The following is a 6,133-nucleotide window of genomic DNA, read 5'->3' on the forward strand; positions in this document are numbered from 1 at the left end:
GTCACCACCACATGAGGAACTGTATTAAAGGGTCACAGCATTAGGAAGGTTGAGAACCACTGCCTTAGACCATTAGACTCACTAGAAGCGTTTCAGTTTTTCAATAGGGAGGGCTTCACAAATGTCCATGTTCTCCTTGTTCAGGGCCATGCTAATCTTCTCTGTCTCCTTTCAGTTTTAGTACATGTCTGGTGGGTGTGAACCCCGGAGGAGCGCCTTTAAAACTCCTAATTGTTTGCCACTCAGAACAATCACACCAGGCTGTCAGGGGTGCCCACGAGCATTCCTACTTTTTAAAGCATCCCAGTTAATTCTATAGGCAGTAAAGGTTGATCTCTACTGAGCTGAGGCCAAGCAAGGGGGAGAGAACATAAACGGAGAAAGAGTACAGGGAAAGGTCGTGGAGAGAGAAGAGTAGTATAAGGAAATAGCCTCGTACCGCCCCTCCAGGGGACTGTTTCTTCCTGTTCTTCTCTCTGAAAGTCAGTCATCCTGTGGTTACAAGCTGGGCCGTAGGAGACACATGGCTGCATTAGCAGCGTGGTTCTGCCTCTTGGGACCAGGTGGCCTTGGTTGTGTCATATGCAAATGGGATACTATCCAGAGGCTCCGAAAAGTGTATGGAAAAATTCCATTTTCCACTAACCTTTTGCTCTCTCATATTAGTTTTTGTTTTTTAATTTTAAATGACATTGCTACAAAATCACAGAAACCTTTATGAAACAAAGTGTTTCAAATGTAAAGATACTGTTTCTTGACTCATGCTCCCATCTGGGTGTATAGACATCTGAAAGTGGTGTTTTTATCTCTCCAACTTTCCCTGAAGAATCCGCACTCTTTGATGTATACCACCTTAAAATGACAGGTTGGACATTCCCCCAGAGACTCACATTGTGCTCATTTAAGTGCTCTTTGAGTTTGGGGAACAAAAAGATGCCTGAATGGGCAACATCAAGTCTATAAGGCGGATGAAGTAAGGTTTCTCAATGAAATTCTCATAGGACCGCCCTTGTAAACCTTGAAGAATGAGCTGGTGTATTGTAACAGGGGAAAAATTCCTCAGGGCAAATGTACTGGCCTTTTCCTCATCAACACAGTTATCAATTTTCTTAAAAGTTCTTCCTAATAAGCCCATGGCCATCTTGTGTCCTTCATATAAATCTTTCAAGATCACCCCTTGTGAACCCCAGAAAAAGCCATCATAACCTTCAGAGCGGATCTCTCGTTCTTAATTGAGCTGGCCCAGCAGTCCTCTCAGAAGCTATATTTTGAGGGATCCTTTTATTAGGAATATTATTTTAAACAAGTGTTTTATGGACTGAACTTTTCTCCAGCCTCCCACTGATTGTAGACATGTTTACATATGTTTTGTTTGCGATAAACCTGTGCATGTGTGAACAAGAACCCTAGTAGCAATATTTTTTTACTTAACCCACATACTAGTTTAGTGGATTATTATGTTATCAGTCTTAGAATATGTTGCTTATGATAAATCAGATTCAATCTCCTAAAAAAAAAGGTGACATCGTAAGTTATAAGAAATGTGCAGACCAGTAAGGCTACAAAGGCAAGAAGTTTTTGACCTTCATAATAACTGACATTTCCTTTCAAACACTTCTTGGTTAAATTGAGAGGTACTTTTTTCCCCTCCCCAATTCTTAATGACTATAGACTGTGAAATGGCATGGGACTTCATGAGCTTGTAAGTTCACTTCCTACCTTGTTTATATAACCTTTATCCTCAGGATGTTTGGTTTGTATAAGGTTGTCTTCCTGAACGTTAGTCTAGCCTGCTCCAAGTTAACTGGCGGTAGAAACAAATCACTTTTATCTTCAGATTTCATAGGATATACGTAGGAAGGACACTGGTTCTTTGACGTTGTCTAGCTGTTTAATGAATCAGCTATGATGACTGGCCTTAAGCCCAGCACCAGACTCACCACCATCGAGTCCATTGTGACTCGAGGCAGCGGAGTAGAATACGCTGTGGCTTCGCAGACGGACGGGTCTCTGGAGAAGAAAGCCTGCTGCCTCTGACAGAGCATGGACTCCAGCAACTGCCCCGAAGCCCACGTTATGGTTACTCTTGGTCACAGCACCAGTTTTACGAAGAGAACATTCCAGGTGAATGCCTGCCAACTGCTATATGTAGGTATTGTTTTTTATTGGTAAATGAACAGACTGCTGGGTCGCTATAGCCAAAGATTATACTTTACCCACAACATCGATTCTGTTGTAACATCTAAAGTCAGTTTAAAAAATTGAAATAAATGAGAGCCATCTTGCAGCGAACTGGGAGTTTGCTCACAAGATCCGAGGAAGACAGACTAGCAGATGGCAGGTGACCTTGCTCTTGGCTTTTCCATGTAAATCACCAACACCCTCTGTGGAAGTCATTGTTACCTATTTCTTTCCTCCTTCACCTTAGCCAACTTTATACTTCTATTGAGGCCATAATTATTATTGTCTGGAAGTTGCTAGTTTTGTTTTATAATTTTCTTTTTCTTAAAAAAGCAGAAATGAAAATTGGAGATTATATATTTTCTTTCATTTATTCTATAACAAGAATAAAAACACAAAAGGAAACAAATAAAAAGCTACAATGTAATACAATCAGCAAACATTTGTACCAAGGCTAATAATTGTACCGCTGTATTACTTGACTCTTACAGTTACTTAAGTGTTTGATTATGAAAGCTCAGTCTTAGTTTCTTAAAGAAAGCAATTGCTTTTTAAAAATGGTTTTTTGGGGGGTCCAATTTTGGATGTCTACCCTTTTACACTACTGTGTCCCCTTTCTTTGCACTATACTTTGGTGAATTAACTCTAGCGTGCGAATCTGCAATCGATCTAGACAAAACGTTCAGACCCCTCATTTGACAGCGGAGACATTATAGCTTGTCTGAGGCCACAAGGCCTGACGTCTCCCATCCTCAGGAGGGGCCTTGTGGTAAGTGTAGTCTTTAGAGTTGAACTCACCTGACTTTCATCTCACCTTTACTTGCTCTTTCCTTGGTGAGGCATTGATTTCGGGCCAGCTGCAGGGCTCACCTGCGCTTTAGTTTCACCCACCTCCGAGCTGGTCAGCAGCACTTGGAGAGGTGCCGGAAAGAAGTACGTGAGGATTCATCTAAAGCAGTCAGCATGGACTCACTCAAAGAGACAGAAGACTGCAGTTAATAGCAGGACTGGTGGTGGTGGCATTTGTCCTCTGTGCTACTTGAGGGCACATTTTAACATAGCATCGTAATAGGAGAATGCACACTCCACTTATTCCACACGCTAAAAGTGGCACATCAATGTGTACTAGGCTCTTTTTCCAGAATGCTCTGAATGTTAAAAATATATACCTTTGAAAAAAACATCCTTTTGATTGTCAATTGAGTGAAGGTTTCTGGAGCAGAACAAGTTTTCATTCAACAATTCATATACCTTTTGTTTCATGTCCTTGTTTGCAATCCCCGCAAGAGAGTATCATTTATCCCACTTTCTTCCTGTGATTCATTAGTAGTCTTAAATTTAAAATTACATTTATTTATTAAAGAGCGAAACAATTTTTGGCTCCATCAGCCTTTCTCAATTGGTATCCTCAAGTGAATTATAGAACAATATAGACTTCTGAATGACTTAAAAAAATTCTCCCAAGGATATTACATAATTATCATTATTCGAGTTACATAAACAGGAGTTCCATCATTTCCTACATTGGGGACCTGAAACATGGCTTATCTCATTCCTAGAGCCTTGGTTAGGTCATTTGCAGATTCAAGTGGGGGGAAATGATATCATGCTTCTCTTTTGATTAAAATAGTTAAAATTTACCCCTGAAAGGAGGTAAAGGAATAAGTTCTTCCAGTAGTTGGCTGTGTGAATGGACATGATGGGTAACGTAGAGGGGTCAGCGTCCAAGAAGACTCTCAGCAAGTTGGTTGATGCAGTCGCTGCCACAACGGGCGCAAACATGACAGCGATGTGAGGCGGCCCCGGACCCGGCAGCCTTTCTCTGTTGTACGCGGGCTGCTGTGGAACCGACCTGATGGCACCGAACAACAACAACAAATGGGCAAAAGGAAGATGCCCTGGTGGCACAGGGACTCAAGTGCTCCGCTGAGAGATGGGTGGTGGGAGGTTTGAACCCACCAGCTGCTCCTTGAGAGAAAGATGTATCCATTTTACAGAGGTATCAGCCTCTGTCGGGTCTTGAACCTGCAGCAGAGTGTATTAACTGTTTATTCCACCCAGGCGTTCTTACTTGTGGAAATCCAAGAGATGAATACTTGGTTCTGGGATCTCTGACATTTGTATTCTGGCTTTAAAGCTGGGCTTAGAAGTCAATCATCTGAAAAACTAGATAAGACTGTATCAAGTATAGTTTAAAATGGGCCAGATTTGAGAAGGTCAGGGCCTTGGGGCATCTGAGTGTCCCCAGTGTACTGCCCTAAAAACATGACGGGCCTCAGTGAGCCAACGGGAGAGGTCATAGCCCATCATGACAGACATTCATGAAGCGACCGAGGTTTACAGTGCAAACACTTAAGGAATCCAGTACATTTTCTCTCTGAGGCATGTGTACATAATTGAGTACATTGAAGAGTATGTCTCTTGACACATGAAGTATAAAAGCTAGTGAATTTAGGGGTTTGAAATAGAATGATTAACACAAGGAGTAAGTGAAAGGAGTCATTAGAGCTATACACATCAGAAAACACAAAATTAATTTCAGGCCCTGTCAATCTACTCAATGAACTCGGTAAAACTAGGTAAGAGAGGAAGGGTGTCAGTGTAAGCCTGTCCCCATTGGGGTTTTGCTTCTTCATTTTACACACATTGGGGAGCATCACATTGTTAACATGTGAGCAGCTCACCGCTGCAGTATTCCTGTCCTGCTAAATCCACCGTTCAAATGTGGAAGATGTATAGGCCATATCATAAATGTGTAAAGCTGTGTCTTATATGTAGTCCATAATGTAGTACCTATGGAAAAAACTTCTCATGATATAAGGAAGATTGTTTATATGTATATCTACCTATTTATCAAGAGATTATATAATATCTCATGTCATTGGTTGGGGGGGTGTTGGTGACTGTAAACCACCATTATAACAGCTGGCATACAGAAATGATTGTAGCTGTAGCCATTATTATTTATACATTGGTAGATTTCTGTTTCTCTATTCCTTTTCCACTTTGTTACCTTCAAAAGCATTGATACCTGTTTTTATAGGAAAAATCTCCTAAAGCTATTTTAAGTATTTCATCAGCTGACTGTAAGCTGTAGTATCTCCAAAAGAGAAGAATTTATGAACAGGAGTTGAAAGGGAGCAATTTGGTTTTTATAGTCCCTTGAAAAAAAGAACAGCTTTGCAAAGAAATATATTATCATATTATGTCACAGCTACCAGGCCGACTTGTTAATCACAGCATTACTGAAAACCAAGCTATTCATAGTTCGGAACAGAAGACTGTTGTTGCAAGCCACTGGGAGTGACTCCAGAGCTCTTAGTTGTTGGTGCCGCTTTTCGTTGGTTTCCTTTCCACCTCCATGAAGCACCAGGGCAATTTATAGATGAGCCACACACACACACACACACACACACACACACACAGCGGAGAGGGTGGTTGGGGTGCACACTAGACAAGGGTAGAAATGGCGTCCACAAATCCATTCTTAGACAACCAGTCTGGAAACCAGCTCAGCAGTCTCATATTGCTTAAGCTGTGTGTTCCCCATGAACTGAAGATTGAATGTTAAGATACATGCCATAGGGAATGGATACAATCAGCATGGTAGAGTCTGCACTTGTCAGAGAAAGACTAAATCAGTATGTTAACATGGAAAGCTCTCAAAAACATGCTTTTCTTTAAAAAAAGATCACCTCTAGAACAAAGCCCCATCATTAATGAAGAGAACACTAACCCTACAGTGGTGTCCGTCTTTAGACCATGCAGCCTTGTATGGCTGTTACGTGTGGTGGGGCCTCTTCAGTGGTGGCACTTAGAATAGTCCTTAGTTTTTTGCTCTTTTTTAATCATTTTATTCGGGGCTCATACAACTCTTATCACAATCCATACATACATCAATTGTGTAAAGCGCATTTGTACATTCATTGCCCTCATCAGTCTCAAAACATTT

At 41.2% G+C, this 6,133-nt stretch overlaps 1 protein-coding gene and 1 non-coding gene across 3 annotated transcripts in view; one reads left to right on the forward strand and one right to left on the reverse strand.

Annotated features, from left to right (window-relative positions):
* MFSD6 (major facilitator superfamily domain containing 6) overlaps positions 1-6,133 on the forward strand; it is a 68,289-nt gene that overhangs the window by 23,361 nt on the left and 38,795 nt on the right. The gene's annotated exons all lie outside the window — the stretch shown is intronic.
* On the reverse strand, positions 100-203 carry LOC115872048. The gene has a single exon (XR_004047618.1). It is a non-coding gene; the product is annotated as a U6 spliceosomal RNA (small nuclear RNA).

Source organism: Echinops telfairi, unplaced genomic scaffold (assembly GCF_000313985.2).
Source record: "Echinops telfairi isolate 266 unplaced genomic scaffold, ASM31398v2 ScPeMD7_3;HRSCAF=10, whole genome shotgun sequence".
Classification (NCBI taxonomy): domain Eukaryota; kingdom Metazoa; phylum Chordata; class Mammalia; order Afrosoricida; family Tenrecidae; genus Echinops; species Echinops telfairi.